We start from the raw sequence: 25,062 nt of genomic DNA on the forward strand, positions 1-25,062 counted from the left end.
GGTGGGTTGCCAAACTCATTCAGGTACATAACCCTTAAACCCAGGGTTGGTTTCCAAGGATGTTTAAATGTTTTTTTCAAAAATCAATCGCACTAAAGGCAGCCTGTTCTATGTATCCGGGGTAGGCCCAACCCCCCACAGCTGGGCTGGTCCAAGCGATTGCCATACTTAGGGGATACAGAGACACGTTACCTTTGATGTTTGCGCTCTCCCTGCCCCATGCACCTTTCCTTGCAGTCTCCTTCTGGGTTGGTTTTTCATTGGGTCCCACTTTTTTTTCCAGTCCTCCTTAGCACAGGTCATGAACCCAATAACATTGATTTTGCATTTTCAACCCCATGGATGCTTAAATGGGCTTGAAATTAGCCACAGGACTTCTCCCTTGGTACTCTCAAAGTTAGGCCGCTGCTCAGCCAGTGCTGAGTACTGGATATTCGTTATCACTGCTGATCTGTTTGCATCAGCCCTACAATTGCTCCTGGCATCTTCCCAGTACACACAGATTAAGGTGCAGTGCCAATCCCTGAAAATGAACCTAAGTAAGCAGGAAAAACTCTGCTGAAATGTGAGCCAGAAGCTCAATCAACTCAGAATGTCCTTCTAGCCTAGAGCTGATGGTTGCCAGGATATAGTGAGAACATGAGATCTCTATTCGTGTTACTCTCAGGCATTTAAGAATGGGAAGGTCAGGGGGATTAGTATTGAAAATCAAATTTGGTCAGCCTGAACCAAGAAGGAGGATAATGAATATTGTACGAGACAGGACTATCAAGCAAATTAATAGGAGATAGGCTACTGCCACCTGTTGGACACTTTTCCCAATAACACTGGTGGGCTGAAAGCATTTTTACTAAGGAGAGGACGGGAGATTTTTAAAAAGAGGGTTTTAGAAGAAGAGCGGCTTCCCCTAAACCACCTTCTCTGCATGCAGCTGGAAATGCCAAGGCCTGATTTTTGACACCAGGCTCCCATTTAGTGGGCAGACCTACAGGCTGAGCCCAGAAATGAGGCTGAGGGCTCATCTCAGCACTGGCATCTTCTGTTAATAGCACTCACTGTGAAACAGAGCTGAGGAACCTCGCTCTGGGTGGGACTGGAGGCTGAAGAGAATGTGATTCCCTTTAAAAACCATACTGCAGTGGCAATCTTCACAGCGCAATTTCCTTCCAACGTTGGTGTGTTTACAGAACGATTCCTCCAGGAGACGCAGGAAACTCCAAGGGATGTTTCCATTGCTTATGCCTCTAGTATGCTGTTCTGGGGAGAAACAGAAGGTTAGATAACAGAACATTACAGGATAGTTCACCAACACTTAACTCTCTAATAAAGAACCCCAAATTCACTAACCTTCCCCTCAAAAGAGCAGTTAGGTTATTATCTAAAGCGGTGGTACCTAGACCTCAGTTGTACAGGAGCCAAATTAGTGCTCAGACTTACCCAAAAGAGCTGCAGTAGTGTGAATTCATTGTTTCATTGGCTATCGTACTATTCACATTGAAACAATCTGACGGGGAAATATTTTGTTTTTATATGTGTATGTACTATTCTCAAAGCAAATAAATTGATAATTTAGTGCAAGCTGACAGCTTACTTGGTTAATAGCACAGTAAAAGCATCCTGATTGGTTAATAGCTATAGTAGCAAGTGCTGCAAAGAGCAGCAGGAGACACATTAAAGTCGCAGTCTGAGGATCACTGATCTAAAGAGAGATCCAGGTATTCGACTCCTACCATTGGCATTAACCAGCTGAGGCCTGGACATTATATTGTGTTTGTTGCATTGTGATGCCTCCAGAAGCAAACGGGAGTGCAATGTTATTTATTTTCAACAGCGACACCCTTTGTTAATCCCCTCTCTGTACAAAGTAAGGCACAATTTACAGAGATCTCTTCATTGTTGGGGTTAGTCAGCTCATTGATCTGTTGCTGCAAACCGGAACCTAGTCATGTCCTGCCATGTAGTAAAGTGCACACAGGGGGTACATGTCTGTGATTACAACAGGAGTGCCTGCATATTGGAATCCTGGTAGATCCAGGAGGCTCCACTCAGCAATCAGCTTTGTAGGAATAATATCCCTTAGCTTGACATTTCAAGTGAACCCTAGTCAGTTTTGTCTTCCCCTTTTGGTCACTATTTCATATCAAGCCCAAATCACTGCAGCAACCCAGAGTCACTGGCACATGATAGCTTTTTGGCAAGAGGACTTTCCTGTTCCCCCTCCACTCTGCTACTGGGTGTCAGAACCCTGTTGGGAGTTGCAGGTTAATTACAGCTGATTGATGGGGCAGGTGGGTTCATTCAACTTCATCCTGAATATAAGACAAACGGGGATCACCCTTACCAGAGAGGGAGTTTGGGGTCTGAGCCAGCCCTCTCTCCCTCTGGGACTGCTGTGTTATTTTGGACTGACCATTTGATTAGTAAATTGGCTTTTTAGCTCTCTGAATAGCATGCTGGGTATGTGCTAGCAGTAGGGTAGGGACTCTACCACCTAACAGGTGGTCTCATGACTTTTTGGTCCCTGCCTAGATCCTAGCAAGTATCAGAGGGTTAGCCGTGTTAGTCTGGATCTGTAAAAGCAGATCCAGCAGAAAGAGTTGAGGCAAATGACTAATGTCCTGATCAGCCAATCAGCTAGGACATTCTAAAAGCAGCACAAGATGACACACAGGATCACTGGCCAATCAGAACCAGTGACACCCCAACACCCCAAAGCACTCTTGACCTTTGGAAGGTCATATGAGTGCAGGAAACTATTGACCGCTGGGCACAGTTGCGCAAAACAGCCTGCGTTCATGTGCAGAACCTGATTTTTATGCTTATTGTATGTCCTGGGCTGTTCAAAAGGTCATGGACAAAATCTCTCCATTCAGGAAACATTGGGCTGTTAACATTAATAACTGATCATGGAATCTGTTAGTGTAATTTATATACTTTCTTCTGTCTCCTGAAACCTCTGTTAGTTAAATGCCCTAAGGAATAAGCTGCTCAGAGGCTCTGTGAGGCTGTGCATACATTTTGTCATCCATTGGTTGTGTTTTGTTTTGAAACACCTTCCTATTCTTCCATCGTAGGGGAAAAAATGTGTGTTTTGGACAGCCGGAAGAAGCCTTTGTTTGCCCACTTTCTCCTGTACATAATATTTAATTAAATGCTAAAAGGTTTGCTTCTGGAATCCTATTTGCTGAACATGAATAGAGGTCAAAAGCATCTTTAAATCATGCATCAAGAACAGAAGGTTTTTATAGCTGGTAGGAGAAATAGTTCCTCAGCCTAGCACTGTAAATGTCAATCACAAATACGCATGTCATGTCAGAATTGATGGCCACCTTGTAAAGCTGGAAAAGAAATGAATAATTAGCTGGAGCAAAATATTCACCCAGTGCATGTCGGCACGTGGCAGTTCCAAGGGGATGATGAGAAAACAGGTTACACCAAACCCCTGACTTTCTGGTGGTATTTCAGGCAAGCTGCCTCCAATCCCTGATTCAAGAAAGTCTTTGAGTGCATGCTTAAGTCCATCCCTGTTCAGGAAAGTCAGTCAGGCTTCAATATGTCTGCAAAGTTAAGCACACGCCTAAACCCTTTCCTGTGTGGAGACCAGAAACGGGTCTAAGCAGCAATGTTGGGATCCAGCTCCATATTTCCTGAAAGGTGGGATGGTGCCAGGCTCCAGGGATGAGTGCGGGCCTGCAGTTAGCCGAGATGTGCCAAAACACCAAATAAATAGAAGGCAACAAGTTACCCAGACAGCTTGGTACCAGCCTTGCTCTGGCTCAGCTTGGGAGTTGAAGCTCTTTTGGATTAACACAGGATTTGCGGGCTCCCCAATTCCTTTTTCGATTTTAATTCTTTGTAAAGGTGTGAGAAAACATCAGGTGTTTGACAGAACACTGTGGGATTGCCGAGGTGTCTGGGCGCAGTCCCCTCTGTCTTCTGCTTGTGTCCATTGGGAGACATCCTCTCCACTCCTTCTGCGTCTTTGGGCTTGATCTTCACCCACTGAAGGCAATAGCAGAGCTTCCATGGTCTTCAGTGGGGGGTAGGTTCAGGACCTCTGCAGGTGGTTGGAGGGGCAGCCAGTGTGGAGAAATCTACTTTCCAGCCCAACTCTCTGGAATATCAGACCATCTGTACTGATTGTACGGCGCACACTGAATCCATGTAAAAGTGGATATGGGGCCTCTCCTCTGATCCCGCCCCATGACCGACTTCGGTGGTGGCTTCCCACATTGGACTACATGAAGCCAACAAGGAGGCCCTTTGTGTGATGTGTAGGGGCTGGGGTTGGGCAGGCAGCCTTGTGCCTCCACGAGGGAGACCTTCATGCAGTTCTTATGCTGGGCTGCACAGCCGTGCACTGATCTTATGACCAGTGGTTAAATTGCAATCTGCATGTGTGTTTGGTCTCTTCTTGGAGTTAGATGCAGTCCACCTCTCGGCAGCAACGCACCGGTGTGGTTGTGAGCCCCTACCATGGTTTCCGTTAGGCTGGTGTTTGTTTTATAATGTGACCCTCCCTGAGGAGAAGTTAATGTGGGGAGAATCCTCACTAATGTTCACAGCTGGCTTTTTCAGTCCCATCTATCATTACTGCAAACAGCTTTCCCATAATTCTGGCTTGGTACATAACCTTGTCTTAAATCATCATGATAATGACAGCTTTGGAAACCTAATATTTGATTTTGTCTTCGTAGCTGTTTGCCTGTTTAATATAAAAAGTCTGTTTTACATACAAATACATCATATCTGTATGAGCAAAAGCTCCATGCAGAGAGAAGGAAGCTTGGAGGTTTCCAGTAGGCTATTGTTTTATAATGCTCTAATGGATGTTTCTATTTCTAAAATACAAATGAGTCATTAAAAATTAAGGGCCAGATCCTCAGCAACTATAAATCAACATAGTCCCCTTGACTTCAACAGACACAGGCCAATTTACACCAGCTGAGGATCCAATCCTGAGTTTGCCAATCCACATCATGGCAATATCTTACTAAATAATCATTTTAGGAGTATTTTTTACAGTAAAATTGCTTGAATATTGTTGCGACCTTGAGTAGAGCTGGGAGGATATTGCATAAAGACTATCTGAATATTTACTGGAATGTTGAAATGCATATGCCTGTGCTAAATGCCGATATTCTAGCAAGTGAGTTTGCTGGAACTGAATGTTCACCAAGCGCCCAATCCAAAGCCTAATCAAGTTCATGGGAGTCTCTTTATTCACTTCATTGGGCTTTGGAGTGGCCCCCAAAACAGCACGTTTTAAGTGACTGTTGGAGAATATTACCAATAAGTAAAATGCAGATAGTCACAGTTCAGTGCAACTGCACCCGTATTCCCCTCTCTATGGTCCAAGCAGGGCACCCACTCTAGGCTCCTGGTTCCTCAGCCATAGCCCTTCTTGGGTGGAAACCTATCTCTCACTCCCGCCTGACTGGGGTATTTCCAGACTGCCTAGCTCCCATAAGAACACAAGAACAGCCATACTGTGTCACATCAAAGATCCGTCTAGCCCAGTATCCTGTCTTCTGATAGCGGCCAATGCCAGGTGCCCCAGAGGGAATGAACAGAACAGGTAATCACCAACTGATCCATCCCCTGTTGCCCATTCCCAGCTTCTGACAAACAGAGGCTAGGGACACCATCCCTGTCCATCCTGGCTAATAGCCAATGATGGACCTATCAGCCATGAATTTATCTAGTTCTTTTTTGAACCCTGTTATCATCTTGTCCTTCACAACATCCTCTAGCAAGGAGTTCCATAGGTTGACTGTGCGTTATGTGAAAAAATAGTTCCTTTTGTTTGTTTTAAATCTGCTGCCTATTAATTTCATTGGTGGCCCCTAGTTCTTGTGTTATGAGAAGAAGTAAATAATGCTTCCTTATTTACTTTCTTCACACCAGTCATGATTTTATAGACATCTATCATATCCCCCCTTAGTCGTCTCTTTTCCAAGCTGAAAAGTCCCAGTCTTATTAATCTCACTTCATATGGCAGCTGTTCCATACCCCTGATGATTTTTGTTGCCCCTTTCTGAATCTTTTCCAGTTGAGATGGGGCAACCAGATTGAATGGGACTTTTTTCTTTTGACTATTTCTCATCAGATCCTACCTGTATTTTATCATCTTCCATCCTCTCCTCCTTACTAGGACATAGAGAATCTCCATTAATAGATCATTCCCTAAGGGATTTCACTGTCCGAACCCTGTGCTTCTCCGCACCTGTCGGCTTCCTCCAGCCTTTAGTTTAAAAACTGATCTGTGAACTTTTTTAATTGTAAGTGCCAGCAATCTGGTTCCATTTTGGTTTAGGTGGAGCCCATCCTTCCTGTATAGGCTCCCCCTTTCCCAAAAGTTTCCTCAGTTCCTAAGAAATCTAAAGCCCTCCTCCCTACACCACCGTCTCATCCACGCATTGAGACCCTGCAGTTCTGCCTGCCTAACAAGTCCTGTGCATGGAACTGGAAGCATTTCAGAGAATGCTACCACAGTGGTCCTGGACTTCAATCTCTTACCTAGCAACCTACATTTGGCCTCCAGGACCTCTCTTCTATCCCTCTGTATGTCATTGGTACCTACATGTACCAGGACCACCAGCTCCTCCCCAGCACTACACATAAGTCTGTCTAGATGTCTTGAGAGATCTGCAACCTTCACATCAGGCAGGCAAGTCACCATGCAGTTCTCCTGGTCATTGCAATCCCAGCTATCTACGTTTCTAATGATCAAATCTCCCATTACTAATATCCATCTCTTCCTAATAACTGGAGTTCCCTCCCCCAGAGAGATGTCCTCAGTGCGAGAGGATGCCACAACATCACCTGGAAGGTGGGTCTCAACTATGGGATCGTTTCCCTCTGCTCCAGCTGGATGTGCTCCTTCCCTGGGACTTTCATCCTCCTCAACAGCACAGAGGCTGTCAGATGGGGGGTGGGACTGTTCTCTTGTGTCCCAGAAAGTCTCATCTATGTACCTCTGTCTCCCTCATCTCCTCCAGCTCAGCCACTCTGGTCTCCAAAGCCCATATACAGTATCTGAGGGCCAGGTGCTCCTTGCACCAAGCGCACACATACGCCTCCTGCCCTAGGGAAGGTAATCAGACATGCTGCCTTGGGGACAAAAAACTGGGTAGCCCCCACTCTTTCCTTGGACTTCTGCCTTTTTACTCCTGCAGCTGGTTCCTTTGGTCTTGTTTTGTTTTGATCAGGGGATATTTTGGGCATTTAGTTTAAGGAAGTTTAAGGAATGGTAAGTGTATATAGCCCCCCTCACACTTCCCCTGTGAACTTCCTCGCAAAACTCCCCTGTTAGCCGCTTCTGGTCGCTAGCGCCCCTGGTCGCTTAGGAGGGGGCTTTTTAAAGCCCTGGTCTTCCTGATTCGCTCCCTGGTTAATGGTTGATGGGTGTTAAAGGGCTTAGGGATCAACGCCTTGTTAAGAAGCTCTCAGCCTCTCAGGGCGCTAGACTCAGCACCCACGTGGTCAGCACACAGCCCCAAACTGACAGATCACACAGTATATTTCAGTCCAGCAGCAAGCACACCACAACAAACACAAACACAAACCTTGCCTACACTGTGACCTTCCCAGCCAATCCACTTTACTTTTCTCCTCAGTGATGGTAAACTGTGTAATGGCAACCGTTAAGCTGCCACCTAACTCTTCCTAAGCAAACACATGTATCCATAGAGTAAAAGCATTACAGAGACAGAGCATTACAGACTCCCATGGGCTTCAGAGAGAGTGTCCTTTTAAAATAAGCAGGATGCCTGGTTTTGTGTCCACAAGCTGGGATCTCCTGTCCTTACCAAACTCACCTTGTGAACACAGCAGGGGCTGGAGTAGCCCTGCAAGGAGAACAGTGTTGGTAGATGGCTGGCTAACTGAGACCACCGTAGTCCTTTCCTGGAATGTGTGAGTCACTCCTGCAGGATCTGAACTCCTTGTCACCTCATGGCAGAACACATCCTGCTAATCAAAACACAGAGGTGTAACACAAATCATTCATAAACCTATTACTGCTCTCTCCCACATTCTTCACGGGGCCAGAAGAGGGAAAGGTCGCCTTTAGCTTTGGGGAATTTCCCCGTGGCTGAGTGAGAGAAGCACGGGAAATGGGCATTTCAGTTTTAGAATCTCAGTGACCAAAGAGCAAGTGAGACTCTGCTGAACCTCTGGCAAGGGAGCCTCTCCAACATCATTTGTCACTGCACGTTGCCAAATAATTATGCAATAAGAACTGATTAATCTCAGAGCTTTTTTTCATTTTCTTCAGTGAGATTTGCATCTCGAGACTCTAAAAGGCCTTGCTGATATGGGAATGGTTTTATTCTGTTCTGTGGGTCGTGTTCTGCTTTCATGTACACCGATGGAGCTCACAGATGTTAATTAGAGCTTAGCCTTTCCAAGAAACAAAGGAGATGCTGCAGGTAGCATTCATCGCTGTAACAGCTGCTGCAGAACTACCAGCCCCAGGAAATCAGGATCAACGGGGTGGTCACAGGTTTAGAAGCAGCAAAGGTTTGAGACTGCGTGAGGAGAGAAGAGCATTTTCAGCTTTGTTTTGTCTTAGAGATACTATGTGGAATAAAGCTGCTTCGAGGACCAGGTTGATGTCTTTCTTTTGTCGGTGCTTTTAGATCTGGGTGTTTCCAAGCCGTTCAGTGACTGGGCAGCCATAGGAAGATTAAGAGAGCAAGGCAGAGAGAGACCCCCTGACAACTGCCAAGCCCAAATCCCTTGTGAGGTATCATATGCCTGTGTGTTATCTTGCTAACCTCAAGATGGCCCTGGGGATTCTTTCCTCTAGTCTTCAGACATTAACGGAGCTAGCAAACTAAAAGAAAAAGACTGGGAAAGAGATGCAGCATAATAGCAGAGCTGCTGATAACCCGGAGGGGGTCAGCGCACACTGAAGAGAAGAGGGGACTTTGTTCCTTTCCTTAGTTTGGCTCTGAAGGAAAGGATCCAAGACACCCATTAGGATGAAGAGCACATCCTTAATAACAGAATTCCTTCTTGCATATCTGCTGAACTGTGCACAGCTCTCCCATGAAAGCAGAGACACAGGAAATCTGTGTCCATTTTGCTCAGCAGCCTCAAAAACTCCTGGGGATGAGAGAAGCTCTTCTCCCCCACCCCGCACTCTAAACAGATGGCGGAAAAGTTTAATTTTTGGCCTTTCTTTTATTTGATTTAATTTTCTTCTCTTCTTGGCTTCGCTCCTCCTGCTGCTTCTTCCCCATCACAAATACTCTCCAAGCACATGAGCGTGATGTCAAGGAGCAGAAGTTTGTGACTTTGAGGGAGGAACAGGCAATGAGATCCTATCTAGATGCTCTGGGGCAGGGACTGGCTTTCCTGTTGGTTGTCTGTACAGTTCTCAGTGCAATGGGGCCCTGATCCTCAATTGTGATTCTGTGGTGATAATAGGACAGGAGCGCTCGGAAGGGTTTGACAATGGGCTACAGAAAGTCACACAAGGCATCACGTTTAGGCATCACTGGCTCACACTAACCAGGCAAGTCTTTACCACCTCATCCCTGCTCAGTGGCCTAAGCGAAAGGAATTGGTGGTTTCAGCCCAGTTCCCACTGGAGAGAGGTTCACTAATCTGAACCCTTGTTTTAGTCTCACCGGTCTGTGAAGGCCGCACAGACCTAACTGCTCTCCCAGCCCTGGTGGTGTTTCTGCCTAAACAGGCTGAGACCCTGTGGCAGGCAGCCCTTCCAAGGAGAACGTCCATGGTCTGCAGTAATGGTTATCCTAAGCACTGATCCTGGCTGAGGAGCACACAGGGCAGTGGAGAAGTGGGGGCGGGGGCAATGCAAAGAGGGCATTATATGCCTTGGGGCTCCTCTAATTCTGTGTCAGCTCTGCACCAGGCCAGTTCCTGAGTAACTCGGAGCAGCCTAAAGGCTGTACTCATTTATGCCAGCTGCCAAGAGCCTTACCAAGCAGCGTCGTTCTGGCCACGCACCCGTTCTTTGGCCATGGCCCCCTGCACAAAGGAGAAGAGCCATTATGTGGGTTCTACGTCACAGAGGCTCACCCTGTGCTGGTTGATATTGACATGGGTGCAAAGTGTCCCAGTTAAGGGTGGGGGTAGGGAGAATCTGGGTCTATATCTCAGACTCACGATACTGCGAAGTGCTTGGGAGATCACTGTGGGGTCTTGATTTGGATAGGGGAACTTGGGATTGTGCTGTACATTTCCTGTGAGCGTCTTGGGCCTGCCATCTTCCAGGCTGTCACTTCAAGCCCTCGGTTAACGTTAATGCGGGCATTTAATGAGCCCCAAACCTTGCAAACGAACTGCCAGCATCCTGTGTCGACAACAACTCCTTTCTGAAACAGAGGCTCTCCCAAATGTTCCGCAAGGAGCCAGTGGATTTTTAAGCACAGATGATTAATGGCAGAACAGCTCTGTTTGGATCCCATATGCAAGTCCTGCTCTGCTCTTGAGAACAGCCCGTCTCCAAGGGAGCTGAGCCAATTGCAATAGAAATCAAAGAGAAAGATGCAGCGGCTCAGAGCGAAGAAACTGCTGAGAGCCAGGACTCTACATATAACTCTTCTTGGAGCTAATCTCCTCTCAGGGGAAGCCTGTTGTAAATCCTGCGATCAGAGCTTCCTTTTTGGAAGGAGGGAGTTGAACCTTGAACTTGGTCCAGTTTAGTGGGGAACGTAGCTCCTGCTAAAGTGCAGTAGCTAGTGTGAAAATGCTGGTACCAGCTGTGTCTACACAATATCCTGCGACCTCTCAAAAGGCATCAGAGTTTTCGGACTCTGTTAAAGGGGCTCAATTCATGTTACAGGCCGATGTATATTGTTTACTAATGATGACCATTTCCCCCCACCTTTGATAAACCCACCTGCCTGTCACCCATGTACGTTGGCACTTCTAATGTGCAGCATTTAAGCATCTGTAATGAGAGTTATTACATCATTTTGAAGAGGCCATTTGATCCCTCTCGTGGCTATGCTGTTGTCTATTGTCAGAACATAGCAGCTGCCTACCATGCCAGTGCAAATACACTGTCCCCGTAGCCTGGTGTCCGGGTCTGACAGGGCCCATGGTTGCTATTTCACAAGAAGGCCCAACTCACCCGTCTGTAGGGTGACCAGATGTCCCGATTTTATAAGGACAGTCACGATTTTTGGGTCTTTTTCTTATATAGGCTCCTATTAGCCCTCACCCCTTGTCCCAATTTTTCACATTTGCTGTGTGGTCACCCTACCCCTTGCCTCTCACACACACCCTGGACTTAACTCTGCAGTTCTATCCCGGCGAGGGGTGTGGAGAGTTTTCTCCCCCACCGGATCATCTTCTATCCAGCAATCTGAGGACTGGTCACCCTTTGAACTTGCAGCTCAGCTGATGTCACTGTTCTTCCTTAGTTCAGGTGGGAGCTGGCGAGCTCCATAGACATGCCAATAATGTTTAGAAAAGCCTGGCTCCTTTGACAAAGGCACTGCACGGTCATCTCAACCCTTGCCTGTCCCTTTCTGAGAAATATTATTTCCAGGGTGAAATGCAGCCCCGACACAAGAGCTCTTCTAGTGCAAAATATAGCTTGAGTGGTGTGTGGGCCTCATGCCGGTGCTCTGCACTGGGGTGAATTTGCTCAAGAGAGAGCTGAAGCATTGCTCACAGGCCAGTCCATTTCCAGGTTGCCCTGCCCTGAAACTGCTCTCATTTCTTCCACATTCTGCTGCCTGCGAAGGACAGATAGGGGTCTGCCTATGGGTGTCTGACTGCATGGGTGCCATATATGTATTTTTTGCCTTGTCTGAAAGGCCGATGCGTTTTCTGCTGCCCCATGGAGGAACATCATGTAGGGCTTTCACTGTGATGCTTGCGACACACAGATCCCACGGGTTGCGGCTGTTCCTCTCCCCTGCCCAATTCATTAATCCATGCATTGAATGGCCTACAATATGTTTCTTTGTATTCATGTCAACATGATGTGTTCTCTGTCTGATAAGATCTGGCAAATGTTCTGTTATGCTTATTTGAAAAAGAATTATTAATGACAGCGCTGAGATTGGTATCTGGTTCGGAACAATTTACATCTTGCTCTGCTCTCACAGTATCAGAGTTGGCGACATTTCCCTCTGTGCTGGGTTCACAGGCATCGGGAGACTCTTCGTCACTATCTGTCTCCATGTCGTGAAAGTGATCTGGCATGTTTCAAATGCCCTTTCTGTTGTTTAATGGCATTGCTTCCCATTTCGGAGTCGGAATGATGGGCCATCCAATTTACTGTTCCATGTGTTCAAATGTAGGTAAAAATCTGTTTCTCTCCACTGCTTCTCATTCCAGAATTGCAACTAATCACTGGCTACCAAATCTAAGTGTCCATTAGAGCAGACTTAACCAGTAACTAGAAGGCCAACCATCCCCTTTGCTTAAGGCATTAAACTGGGAGTCAGGAGCTCTGCCACAGACGCTGAGTGACCTTGGGCAGATCACTTAATCTCCATGTTCTGGGCACTGTGGAGGTATGTAGAAGAGACACCCCTGTCCCTGAGGAGCGTACAGTCTAAATAGACTAGGCACACAAAGGGTGGAAGAAAGGCAGGATTATTATCTCCATTTTACAGCTCAGATCCAGATTGTGGGTCTTGGCTAGTGATGGAAATGTTTGCTAGCAGGAGCTAGGAGTCACTCCGTCTCTCATGGACAGTTCTCTCTCCCAAAGCCTGATTACCCAACTGAAATTAAGAAAGCAAGGCAGAGAGAGGCCTCCTGAGACCCCGAGTGTTCAAAAATTGTGTCTGGCTCACCAAAAATCATGAGATTGGCTTTAAAATCCTGAGACAATGTAAAATAACAACGTTGGGGTTCTTTTTATTTGCCTTCTGCTTTCTGAGCCTTTCAGGTGTACTGGGGTCACACTTCAAAGCTTTCTCCACAGCCATGGGGGCTAGAAACTTCATTTGTCTTTAAGAATGAAGGCTGAAATCAGCACACCTCCACTTGACTCCAGAAGCTGGGGCTTTAAGGAAAACAATAAAACAAACTGGACAGTCTCTACGGAAAAGGATAAATGGACACAAATCAGATATTAGGAATGGCAATATACAAAAAGCTGTAGGAGAACACTTCAACCTCCCTGGCCACAAAATAGCAGATCTTAAAGTGGCCATCCTGCAGCAAAAAAACTTCAGGACCAGACTTCAAAGAGAAACTGCTGAGCTTCAGTTCATCTGCAAATTTGACACCATCAGCTCAGGATTAAACAAAGACTGTGAATGGCTTGCCAACTACAGAACCAGTTTCTCCTCCCTTGGTTTTCACACCTCAACTGCTAGAACAGGGCCTCATCCTCCCTGATTGAACTGACCTCGTTATCTCTAGCTTGATTGCATATATATACCTGCCCCTGGAAATTTCCACTACATGCATCCAATGAAGTGGGTATTCACCCACGAAAGCTCATGCTCCAAAACGTCTGTTAGTCTATAAGGTGCCACAGGATTCATAACAAAATCTTGAGAGCTGGCAACACTGCACATGTCTGGTGATAGGAGGAGTCCAAAGATGGGTGGAAGCACACCTGCTCCTCCTGCTTCTGTCAACAGAGGGAGAACAGGGAGGTTTACTGATACAACAGCTGCTTTCAGTCCAAAGTATTTGTTCCTCTTGCTGGAATAACTATCAAACATTTTAATAATGAAGGGAAAATGCTTAAAATACAGTGTCAGTGCCCGAGCTTTGTTGCAGCTTCAGCCAGCTGATGGGTTATACAGCCACCATCTCTGGGGGAATGGCAAAGTTAAATGTGTTGCAGTTATTCAGCCCTTTTCCCCAAGGAGGCTCACAGCATTTTGCAGACACTAATAATGAATCCTCAACTCCTCTGGAAAGTAGGGGCATATTACCCCCACTTTACAGCTGGGCAAACTGAGGCACGGTGACTTGCCCAAGGTCACACAGCAGGTCAGTGGCCCCACCAGGAACAGAACCCAGGAGTTCTGAGGCATTGGGCTAACAAACACATCACTTATTTGCCACTGTTGTTTCTTTCCGTATTTAGGACAGAGATAGTTATGGGGATGGATTTGGCAGGCAGTACTGAAGGCCGCAGCAAACCAATTTGGAAAGGACGTTGCACAAAACATGAAAGCAAGCATCTACCCAGAACTTTTCCTCCGAGGGCTTCAGCTGTTCAGCTAACATTTTAGAAACTTGCTCATATGCCTTTGACCTTCTTCACAAGAAAGCAGGAGAAATACTAAAATAGCTCAAGGAACGGCTAATCTTGTTCTCTATCCATCCTGACCATTCAGGCAGGACTAGAAAGCTAGCAGGGAAATCCTGATTTCACATTATTACTGGTCCGGTTTTCAGATCAAAGAAGCTCAGCGAAGTGGGATAGACTCTGAGTGCTCATTCCAAACCCAGTGGAATCTCTGTATTACCTGAGCTCCCTTTCATCCCAAAGGAAGTCGGATGAAACACATAGTACCACTGGTATCCTAGGAAACAGTAAAAAATATAAAGTGAAATGAAGGGCTAGCCCACCCAAACATTCTACCACTCCTGGCCCAGCATCGGTCCAGTGGTCACCAATGAGATGTCAGCACTTGTTAACAGTTACCAAACAATGGTATCTGAGACAACAGTGTGCTTAAAATAGGGAATTGGGGTTGTCGCCATGCAGTATGCATTGGCAAACATTGGATTTTTAATGGCCACCACTTTAACTTCTGAAATATCAAAGGTGTCCAAAATGTGATTATTGCGTTTGTCAGGGCAGCCCAAGGACTTCCTCCACTTTAATACACAGGTGCAGCCCCTGGGCAGCAAAGATGCCAGCAGGCAATGCTCCAGCTTTGTCCAAGCAGTCAATGCCGGCAGTCTGCTCCATTTTATTCAAACTCAGCGTGGCCCTCAGTTTGCTGCCACTCTTGCCAACATAACCTTTGGGTTGGACAAGGTCTGGTTCCCCTCCCCCATCCTTTGAGTGAGCCGCATTCATGATAAGAATGGGCACCTGCCCTTCCATCCTTGTCAACTTCCCACCAATCACGTCTTCCCTCTTCAGCATCCAGCAGGCTCTGAGTACTGCATCCCTTTCATCTCCCAAGACTGACAGGGAGCATTAGCCGCTAATTACATTTCCACTATCCCAATAGTGGCCAAGATTTCTTCTTTTGAAGCTCGGTGCTGCCAATTACAATCAGTGAGAACAGAGGGGCTGGATGCAGAACGAGGTCTGGTCTATACTACAGACTTATATCGGTATAATGACACCCACACCCCTGGACAACACAGTTATACTGACCTAACGAGCTATGCCGGCGAGAGAGCTTCCAGGAACTAGGGTCACAAGGAAATAATACAAATGCTTTCCAGTGAAGTGTATTACATGCTAAGGCTGTAGCCTATAGGTATTTGCTATGTAAAGCATAAATATATGTTAAGGCAGTAACACAAGAAGCCTACCAGCCTCCAGGCCTGTATGACAATAGCTTAGCATAAGCGGCTAACCAGGAGTGACCCTAGCTCATAAGATAGCACAAGAGAGACTGCTGTAATGAGCAGCTATGACTACATTGCTGACAGGTACCCCCAAGATGCCAGCTTTGGGTATTTTAAATCAGAACATCCACAGGTGTCCAGCCACAAGAATGCCATGGTAAGGAGTTGATGCACAGGCTAATGAAGTTGAGGTAAAAGGCCTTGTATCTTATGGGAGAAGGGCACCCTTGACGTGAATGGCGTGTGGAAGTGCAAATAAGGAAAAGGAGCTGAAACTCCTATTGAATATGCATTAGGCATAGTGAGCATCAGCAGAGAGACTTAAGTGTTCAGTATAATTGGTGCCCAACCAACAGATCAGGCAACAGGGTAGTGCATAGACAGCTTGGTCAGACTAAGAGCATTTACAAAGTTTACATCCACACAAAAGAAAAAAGAGAAGATAATCTGAGTAATAAAACATCCATAAATTGAAACGCTCAGAATTAGACAGCTTCCTAATCTAACTTCTGAGTGAGCAATGGAGGGCAGCCAGGTATCCAAATGCTTTGTACACTTGTCTTTTTTTTAGGCTAATAGTTTTCCCCAGGGCTAAAATGTCCTGGATTTTGATAGGCCTGCCCATTGCACAAATCCCTGCAGCCAATAGCACCTATCTGGGATGTTGAACATGCATCATTTCAGTCACCTTTCAGATGAGACCTTAAAGCTACATCCCTTTCTGCGTCTATTGCAAAGAGGGGGATAAAAATGTTTTATGTTACTCTTAAAAGTACAGGGAAGGCAGGAATAGCTACAGCTGTGGCGAGTGGCATGAATTCTCCAGTATTTCTTCCGAACAAAATTCTTTTCCAAATTCCGATGTGATTTCCACAGAAGATTGGACCAACTACTGGAGAATTCTAACCAATCACAGTGCCATTAGTTAGTGCCATTTTGACTGTACTTTTACTGGTAATGTAAAAGCTTTTTCTCTCCCCTAGCTGAAGCATTTATCAATTTGATCAGGCTCTGGAAGCTTGCCACCGAGAAGGACTGCCGAGCAATGCAGGATTTAAATGAGCAGAAGGTCTAATATATTAGCCCATTAATCCTCAACGTCACCGCGCTGACCCCAAGTCAGCCAATTTCATTTATCTTATAATCACTGAGAGTCTAAAAATGTAAGTTACAAACTGACCCTTTCTAGGGGTTAATTCTGTCCATTGAATAAATCATGTCAAGCGGGTTAATGAAACTAGAGCGAAACCTAAAAGCAAAAATGTCATCAGCATTCAGACAAACGCCCTTGTTCCAATGACACCAAAGAGATTTAGCGCTTTGGGGGCGAAATCCTGATTTTAGCTCGATTTGACCCAAAAAGAGCTGACCAGACTTTAGAATTGTCCTAATCCTTGGTCCTTAGTGAAACTCCCATTGACTTCCATGGGAAAGGAGCATCTCTGGGATTTACTAGCCCCTGGCACGTAGTGAAGTTTTGTAAGTTATGGAGAGAGCAAGGACATCAGGATTAGGCCCCTAGGGTGGGGTACCATCCTGTGCAGTGGGTCACTTACTCCCTCGAAAGAGGACTTTTGGCACAGGTGCCATCTGCTAGTGCTTCTGAAGACCTTACTCAGGCAAAAGTCTCAGTGAAATGAATGATGTGAGAATACAACAGGGCCCTGAATTTCACAGGTACCAGTGGCCAGGAATTACAGGGATTCCTAGCCCAATCTACCCTGTGTGATGCCCGGTGTTAAGCTGTTTGAACGTAGCTTTTAGGAAATTGCAGGAATGACTGTGACTAGGATAAATTAGTCACCAGCTTGTTAGGACGCTTGGCAGAAAGACTTCTCCTCACTGTCAGACCCCAGTGCATGCAGAACCATGATAACCATCCTTGACTGTGTTTCAGAGTCTGCCGTACCCTGCTTATTGGGTGCTGGGAACACCAAAGGACCAATGCAATGGCAAAGACCATGTCTGCTAGGTTCATTACAACATGCATGCAGGAAATAAGGATCCCATATTTGCTATGCCACCTTTTATTTCTGGGATCCCAAAGAACTTCACAGAGTGAGGCACTTGTTCACTCTCTCACCACTGGAATGTAACCATCTTCGGAGCTCTATGTGCTATTCCTCCCAAGCCAGAAGCACTAGGCAACAGTTTAGGACAGGAAGTGAAGGAGGTTCTTGTTCAATGAGGTTGATGGACTATAACAACTATCCAAAGTGGAATTGCGCCAGGACACATATCCTTGCAAAAAGGGTCACGGACTCTTTAAATGATGATAGGTAACTCATCTCACAGAAAAGGTGGCACTTCCATTCACACCATAACCCATACTCAATATTGGGTCAATACTGTCCAAGAGAGAGGAGCACTATGTACTGAATCACTTCCTGTAGCACTGGTCTGTTCCAGCTCTGACTTCTGAAATACGGCGGGATCACACCCAAGGTGACTCAGCTGCAGATGGGACCTTGATTTTAACTTCTCATCCCAAAGACTTTTAAGGAGATGCATGTGACCCCTCTAGCTGCCAGAATTCCAAAAGCGACTCTACTAGGGTCTGGTTGGCTTCTGTTCCCCTTCCTGTCATTACAAGCAATTCTCCATATCCCTGCAACTTTTGGGTTGGTCTCATTTCACGCAAATATTTGGAAAATTAACTCCAGAATACACAAAAAAAATCATTTCTGTTTAACATAATGACTGTTCTTTCCAGGGAGCTGTCAGGTGCTCAGAGTAAAGCTGTGCTTTGCTTCCCTGGTAAATCACCCCCTTTGTTTGGAACTGAATTGAAGAAAAAGCAGCAATATTTTTAGCCTGTCTCCTTCCTCCATACCAGGCTGGTTGGAGGCACATTTAAAAGATCTCTGCCGCATTCTGGCAGATTGTCAACTGTAAATTTTACGGAAAACAGTAAAAGCGATAAACAAACGTGTTTTTTTTTGGTAGGGGAAGGATATGATCGCTATTCAGATTTATAACTCTCATCTCCCCTGCATTTCATTGCTTTTATAAAAGTGGAGATGTCGGTGTCTGTATTACACTGGCAAGATTTTTTCCCCTTTTCTCATTTAAGTATCAGCATGAACTGGGCCTGCAATTTGAGGGAACACCTAGGGATTTTTTTCCTCAGTTGCCTCTTAATTAGGGCAGCTCCATTTGCAATACGACAGATTTTCTCCTTTTTTACAAGGGTGTTTTGATGCTGGTGACCAATTGGTGGCATTTAGTGGTAGCCAAAGTCTGCTGCTGTCCATACGCCAGGCAAAGCATGGGCAGCAGCAGTACAAGCTTCCATCAGAGCGGAGGTGTGAAAAGACCAGCTTGAGTTGGTACCACTGAAGTGTTGGGTCTCCTGGGAACCTGCTGGGGAAGGTCTGGCAGCAGTTGGCTATCAAGGCCTGTCAGCAGTACTGCTTAGTCACATACCAGCCAAAACACGACTCCCTCCAGCTGCAGCTCCCCGCAGAGGAAGCCTGTACACAGAGCGGACAAGGAGAGAATGACTGGGGATGTGTGGGGACCCTGCCCAGACTTGCCTTCCATCAAATTGCATGGTTTAAGGACATAATTTGATCAATGCAGGAGGCAGGACGTTCCCCTCTTGTATGTGTCATTGCAGAATGCTGGGGGTGGAGTCATCTTCCTGTGGAGAATTAAATACTACTTAGAGATTCCCATCCAGAGGAAGCTCAGTACTATCATCTCTGTTGTCAAAATGGGGAAAATGAGGCACGGACCTCTTGCTGTGATTTGCCGAAGATTAAACGAGGCAGATGTAGCTTAAGTTTCCTGATTCTGTGTCCAGTGCCCTACCTATGCTGCCTCCTCCCTGCCAGGGGCAGGACGCTTGACCGGATGACCCAATGTTCTCCCATATGAATCCTGTGTTCTCATGTTCATAGCCCTTTTGACCCTGGGCCTCACCACTGTTGGATTGTTTAGAATACAAAGTAGTAGCCTACTTTTAAAATGATCCCTGAAAAGTGGAGATGGGTTCGGGTCACCAACTTCAGACCCTGATGCAAAGTTGCTCAAAATGTGGGTGCGTTTGGATGTAAGGTTCTGACTGAGGCCCCTCTCTGCCCAAGGTGAAACGTCCACTTCAGCCCCACTTAAACCCTTTTAATGATTCTACTCTAACAGGTAGACCCGGAAGCCGGAGGCAGCTGGCAATGCTGACCCCAGTAGCTGTTTCAGTAAATAACACAAATCCCCACAAAATCTCTCTTTATTAACAAATACCCAAAGGCAGGTTGAAACCATGTTTTTTCAGTGTGAATTGCTGATGGACGGTGTGCTAGAGGAAGTCATTGGCAGACATCAGCTGATCCCTTGTGAGGCATGGGGCGGGGGGCCCTCTGCTCCCAGACTGTGTTCTAACTTTTGGTGGTCTATCATCCAGGATGTGAAGGTGAAATCTAATGTGTGGCCAGCCATGTGGCTGGCACACAAACCAGCCAGGAGAAATCCGTGATGAGTTCTTGGCCTAGCAATGCATCCTTGGCTTTGTCAGTCTCCCAGTGCAAAGGACCTTGAAGAGACCACTCCCAAGTCTGGTAGCTGGTCTGTTAATTTTGGTATGGTAGGAAGTTGGGTCCTTTTCTTGGGGCATGGGGGAGTTATCCACAGGAGCATTGCCTGTATTTTTCCCATCCCTTGTCTCTCATACGATGTCAGTCAGGTTATACTCCATCTCCCACCCTGTCCATGCCAGGCCATTTCATTAACTGCCGCCGAGCGAGAAAATGACAATGGTTAAATTGTGGGCTAATCTGAAGTAAAACAAGGAGGTGATGATCCTCCTTAAGAAAATTCAGGTTTTTAAAGGCGCTGCCTGAGCTTTTGTTCAGGTGCTCCAAAGATGGATTTACCGCTTGTGGTCACTGTCAGGAAAATACTTTTCAACAGAGACGACACTGGTTTTGTTACCTCTGATTTACAGCTGGTTGCAGTGCTGATGGGGTGCTGGGCCAGTGCCAGGAGCATGGGGCTTTGAAAGGAACTTACCTTGCTGCAGTTCTCATTATTTCCCTAACCCTGCTAGCCCTTACTCATGCAATTAGCCCCGTGGCCCTGTTGATTTCAATGGGTCTATTTTGAATCCATGTGATCCATAACTCTGTCATGGCACGCTGCAAGGCCCTACCTGATTTCCAGTGCCTGGGAGGTGAGCAGTGCTGGGCAGGGCTGGATATCAGCAAAGAGGGAGTTGGCTCTGGGGTAACTGATGCAGCTATGTGATGCTAGTGTACTTTTCAAAGACTGTCAGTTTGACGGATGCCATTTTACTGTGGGGCCATGGAAAGCCAGATCAATGCATATATAAGGTAGGAGAAGGTGGGCTGCTCTTCCGAGTCAAACTCTTCAGACTCAGAGCCATTTGCTTTTTAAGAGAACAGTCTCAAGGAGCCGGCGACAGGGTGACCTGGGAAGATTTGGTGAGTCAGCTCTGAATACTTGAATGGGGATCACAACCCATTCTGGGCCTGGAGTGTGCTGGAAATCTATTCACACAAACGTCTGAAAAACAATGAATTTTCTGGGACCATTCTGGGAGCCAGGAAAATGTGACGAGGAAACGGAAGCATTCAGCTCAGCTAGTTCTCGTAGGAGGGCAGATCTGGATGCAGGGCACTTGATATGCTTTAGTCAGCCACAATTTATTGGGGTCACTGCAGGAGCAACTGGGTGAGATTCTCTGGCCACCATAGATTATCATATGATCCCTTGTGGCCTTAAACTCTGTAAATCTAGGATGAAACCACTGGGCAAAAGATGGATGAGGCTGCGCCAAGCACAGCCAGTTCCAATCCCTTTTGCAAGAGCAGGCGAGGACGGACTGGGACCACCCCCATTATTCTAATGAAGTCACATCTGATCTCCTGCATCATTTTCTTCTATCTAAAGAAACTATCCCACTAAATACAGAAATTGCACAAAATTGGGGGAAATACGGTGAGAGTTTTAATATAGACACTGTTGCTAGGGCAACTGCTTGGTAACCTATCTAGCCTACTTTGCCTGTGACTCCTGGAGAGAGACCTTGAGGGTATTCTGCCAACCACAAAATTAGGGAAACAGTAAAACTAAAAGCCTTAGCACTGACAATAAGTGTGAAAACATCCCCAAAAGCAGGAGGGAGAGGATGGTCTCTGCTTTGTGCAGAGACCAGGACTGCCAAGGCCTCAGTATGCTCATCACACTTGTAGTTCTTTTTTACGATAATGACTATAATCCAATCTCATGCTTCAGGGCTTCAGCCAAGTGACCTGCAGGAGTCAGGAAGGAATTATTTTTCCTAATGCACGTTTGTAAGCTGTTTTTCCTCGCTGCCTTGCTTTGAAGCAGAGAGATCTGCCACAGCTGGAGGCAGGATATTGGTTGTGGGAGGCTGGTGTGCCGAGGTGGTACAGAGAATCCTTTGTTTTAGATGCCTGGCTGGTTGGGTCTTGCTCACATGCTCTGGGTCTAACTCATCATCAAATTTGGGGCCAGGAGGGAATTTTCCCCTGGTCAGATTGGCTGGGGCATTGGGTTTATTTTACTTTCCTCGGCAGCATGGGGCGTGGATCGCCTACTGGGATTACCCAGGCATGTCTCACCTCATCAGTTCCCAGCCAGCACAGGGACCTCCAGCTCTGGGATACCCTCTCTCTCTCCTGTCTTCTGTCTGGGGCACACAAGACTCTCCTCAGGACTGGAATGCTTTATTCTAATGGAAGGCTTTGGGCTCAGGGTAGAGACATCTGGCTTGTGATATGCAGGTCAGGCTAGATGCTCTAATGGTCCATTCTGGACTATGAAAGTATGAAAAAAGAAGATCCAATGGCAGAATGGAGGATTGATCTATATGTGTCCTGGATCCAGTCCCCAGAACTATCCCTTCCCTCTTTATCCTCTTACTTAGTTAAAATACCATCTCTACGTAATCCTTGACTTAGCACCAGCTCTGTCTCTCCCCACCACGCTAGGTCTTCTACCTCTCTGGCCAAGGTATCAAGGAGCCCCTGTCATAATCTAGTCCCAGATTTGGACCTTAGCGTCCAAAATATGGGGGTTAGCATGAAAACCTCCAAGCTTAGTTACCAGCTTGGACCTGGTACTGCTGCCACCACCCAAAAAATTAGAGTGTTTTGGGGCACTCTGGTCCCCCCCAAAAACCTTCCCTGGGGACCCCAAGACCCAAATCCCTTGAGTCTCACAACAAAGGGAAATAGTCCTGGAAAACAGAATTACTTCCCTCTTCACCCAGAGGGAATGCAAAGTCAGACTAGTAAATCTAACACACACAGATCTCCCTCTGACTTCTTCCTCCCACCAATTCCCTGGTGAGCTGCAGACCCAATTCCCTGGAATTTCCCACTAAAGAAAAACTCCAACAGGTCTTAAAAAGAAAGCTTTATATAAAAAGAAAGAACAATACATACAAATGGTCTCTCTGTATTAAGGTGACAAATACAGGGTCAATTGCTTAAAATAATATTGAATAAACAGCCTTATTCAAACAGAATACAATTTAAAGCACTCCAGCAACTATAGACATGTAAATACAAAAAAAACATATAAATCCTATCTGATCTTTTTGTACTTACAACTGGGAAACAGAAGATTAGAAAGCAGGAAATAGAAAAATCCTTCCCATAGCTGAGAAAGAGTCAGGCAGAAGACAAAGAACTCAGACACACAATTCCCTTCACCCAGAGTTGAAAAACATCCTGTATCCTGATTGGTCCTCTGGTCAGGTGGTTCAGATTACTTCTTTCCAGGTGAAAGAGACATTAACCCTTAGCTATCTGTTTATGACAGCCCCTCAGCTTTATAATGCTACGAAGGGAAAGGCCTGGCTGGGAATTAGATGGATGGAAGGCCTCTATGAAAAACAACAGCCAAGTCCTTGAGGGAAAGTATTGCTAACATTGCTCTCTCTCTCTGAGGCAGGCTTGAAGCAAAGCTCAGCAGCATGGCTGCTTTGCCCTTTCACTCAGCACCGAATCGTACCCTGGAGACCCCCACCTTTCTGATCAGACGGAAAACCCAGCACCTGCCACCATTAATGAGCAGCTGACCCTTTTGATCAGAGCAGTAGAGAGAGAGAAAAGCGAGACTCTGCGTTCACTCTCCAAGCTGCCCTCCTTCTGAGTCCGTCTGCCTGTTGCATTCCATCCGGGAGACGAAGCTTGTTGTGAGAGACTTCCCCCCCCACACCCCCGCGGGATGGGTCACGCTGTACAGCTGGTATGTCAGTCCCAGCAGGGGCTTGTTGCAAAAATGCCGCTTGCCCTCCTGGAGAAACAAATTCCACTTTGAGCAGCTTAAATGCTGACAAGTTCTGGTGCAAATCCTTCCCCACAGGGCGTTTGAGAAACCGGTCTGGAGGCAAAACAAACCCACATGCCCTCGCTTCAGGTTGGTGGTCTGCAGTGGAATTCTTTTCAGTCAGCAGATGAACAGCGCTGACACTAAACCATTAAGGCACCACTTGCTTCAGCTTAAAGCCTGCTGCCCCCTGCACAGCGGGCGTGGTAGCCAGGGCGCTTGTGTGCTCTGCCTAAATGAGGGGTTAGTGGGAGACGGTGAAACTCATCACGCGCCTAAGAGTAACTGAGCTAATGAGAGGCAGGCCTGGGCCTCTGGATTAGAAAATAGTAAGTAACTGAGCCATGGGGTATCCATCCTCTTGCTGACTGCATCGTGCACTGATCCTGGCTATCAATCCCCTGCCCAGCTTCAGCCCCAGACCCCAGCAAGTCTAACACCAGCTCTGGCAACTCCACTAAAATGGAGCAACCTACTTTGGAGTCCTGAGTTTGAGAACCGCTGCTCTAATCTGACCTTCCCCAGAACTTCCTCAAAACCCACTACTTCCACAAATCCTTCCTCGCTAGCTCTCCCCTCCCCACGACCCCTGGGTTTACCGCTGGCAAGCACCGTGCAGATCAGCGGCGCCACATCTGCTTAAAGATCTGAGCCAGCAGCGAAGGAGAGAACCGGCTCTGCTGAGAAATGGGTGAGGCAAGTCTCCTCTTGGCGTGAAAGTCAGTCACCTCTACCTGGATATGTGGTTCGGGTGCGCAGCTGGCCAGAGGGGAGCACGGTCGGAGAGGAAAATAATTGCTCCCTGAGCAGTGGTGTTTGTGCTGAATGGGGAAGCGGAAACCGGGGTCAGGATAAATAGAAGCAGAGGGTTTGCCAGTCTGGCTCAGACGTAGTAGCAGCCTTGACTGACGCTTCACAGGAAGGCAAAGCCACTCGAATGCACCTAGCCATTTGTATAATGTGTTCATGTACAATTCCTTCCGGAACGCATGCAGGGAGCACTGCACGCCTTGAGCCATGAGATGTGATTCCCGCTAGCTCAGCCTGCATGACTGCCATGGAATAACTACAGTCAAGATAACCGCTCAGGCCAGAGGTGAAAGTAAGCAGGTACGGGCCGGTACGGAGCACCAGTAAGAAAAAGTGCAGTAGCTACCGGCAAGAAAATGGAGCGTTCTCTCCCTCTCTGACTCTGCCTCCTGGCTCCAGCAAAATTGAGGGTCTGGGAGCCCAGCTCCACGAATGTTCGGGGCC

The sequence above is a fragment of the Gopherus evgoodei genome, chromosome 13 (genome assembly GCF_007399415.2).
Source record: "Gopherus evgoodei ecotype Sinaloan lineage chromosome 13, rGopEvg1_v1.p, whole genome shotgun sequence".
Lineage (NCBI taxonomy): Eukaryota > Metazoa > Chordata > Testudines > Testudinidae > Gopherus > Gopherus evgoodei.